This window comes from Tupaia chinensis, unplaced genomic scaffold (assembly GCF_000334495.1).
Source record: "Tupaia chinensis unplaced genomic scaffold, TupChi_1.0 Scaffold138417_1, whole genome shotgun sequence".
NCBI classification, from domain to species: domain Eukaryota; kingdom Metazoa; phylum Chordata; class Mammalia; order Scandentia; family Tupaiidae; genus Tupaia; species Tupaia belangeri.
In genome coordinates, this window is record NW_006198315.1 from 1 (window position 1) to 1,779 (window position 1,779).

General features: G+C 45.3%; 1 long non-coding RNA gene across 1 annotated transcript; it reads right to left on the reverse strand.

The window, feature by feature from the left end:
- Nucleotides 1–35: 35 nt before the first annotated feature.
- Nucleotides 36–1,773, reverse strand: LOC114004527 (uncharacterized). The gene is made up of 2 exons (XR_003546663.1): nucleotides 1,051–1,773; nucleotides 36–259 (listed from the first exon to the last, which is right to left on the reverse strand). It is a non-coding gene; the product is annotated as an uncharacterized LOC114004527 (long non-coding RNA).
- Between the last annotated feature and the right edge of the window lie 6 nt (nucleotides 1,774–1,779).

Here is a 1,779-nt window from a genome sequence, read left to right on the forward strand (position 1 = left end):
AAGTGAGCTCAGACACAGAAAACAATGACAAAAAATTGAAAGAATGGATTCTATTTACAGAGCACTGTAGACAGACACTCTCAGGATGACAGGTTATAACTTCATGCCAGGCCACATTCTAAGCTTTCTCCAGTAACATCATTAGGGCTTTGCCTATCCATCTCAGTCAAACTCTCTATCCCTTCTAAAAGTTGGTTCAAACATCTGAGCAGCATCCAGTGCTTCAGGAGAAGGTAGGATTATCCAAATTTTGTCCACTCTAGGAAGAAAGATCAATAATTACTTTAGGTAAAATGAATTTGTTTTTCCTTTCCCAGGCTCTTCTGCCATTGCTCTGATGTTCTAATACAGTATTCAGTCCATAGAGGTGTTTTTTCAGCTGAGATTCCTATCTGTACAGTATAATTTTCTAACTTCACAATACTTACTTTATTTCAAATAAAATGCTACCATTCACCAGTACTCCAAACTGCCTAACGGAAATCACTGTCACTGGATTCCAAATTTGAACTTGAATAAGATTCTTTTTTTTCCCCCTTTAGGTTTTTGCCATAGGGTGAATGTGTCCCGGCCCGCGGGACAATCGGGCAGGGTGCGTGAGTGAGAGAGTGGAGGTCTGGAACTGGCGCAGCGTCACAACACGGGAGCGACACAGTGTCACAGCTCAAGATGGTATGCTGTCACTTGTTTATTGAGGGCCAGAGAACATTCTTATATACACAGGGTAGGAAAAGGGGGCGGGAATTGTCGTGGACCTAACTGAGGACCTGCCTGACTGAGGAAGTCTCAGGGTGAATTGTCTATTCCCAGAACAAGGATACTTGAAGGTCCTTGTATGAAGGTCATGTCAGCCATTTTGGTGCATGTGGCTCCCCACATGTCCCCCTTCTCTGTTTTATAGACTAGGAACCAGGGGGAGCTGTGCCTGTCTTAGATTGGAGTCTTATTAGCCGAATGTCCTCGGTTACCCATCATGGGAACCACCCACAGCAAGATGGGTGTCCTGTCTTAGGTGGAGGAAGTGGCAAAAGGTCGGCTAGACTCTCTTACCCATCATTGGCTAACCAGCTCAGCACCTCAGGTCAGATTATGATGTTCATTGATATCATGCATTTCCAGTCTAGCGTAATGGACCTGAATAGGCCGAGAAAGGAGGGAGGTAACTTGTTGGCTGATAAACGTTTTCAGTCTTTGGAAAATGACCGGTTCCAAGGAGCAGACAATTAGTAGCCCAAGAATTGGCCCAATTATAGGGAGCAAAAAGGACAAGAGTCCATTCCAGACAGTTAGAAGGGGGTTGTCAGCCAGTTGTCTATGGTTTCTTAGGGCTTCTTGGAGGTCATGGATCTTATCACAGACAATGCCAGACTTCTTGGCGTAAAAGCAGCATTGTTCCTGCAAAGCAAGACAAAGACCTCCCTGCTCTGCAAGTAAGAGGTCCAAAACAAACCCCTGCGATTTTATAGAACCACCTCTGCGAAGGAATTTAGCTGATCCTGGAGAGGGAGATAGTGGATGCAAGCTGCTGGACATCAGAGATCAATCCTTCTGTGACCTGTTTAAATTGAAGGGAATAACCCAGGCCTGTGGAGCCCGTAGCAGCGGCTACAGTGAATCCCAAGGTGGTGAAGACAGAAATAAGTTGGACAACTCACTTGGGTCTTTCTGCAATAAAATCAAGGGATGGGATGGGGACCTGTTCGTTTCCATTAATAACCTCAATTTCTGGGAGAAGAGTAGCAAGAGAGCAAGAGCTGGTCCAAGAAGGGTGAAGAGCGG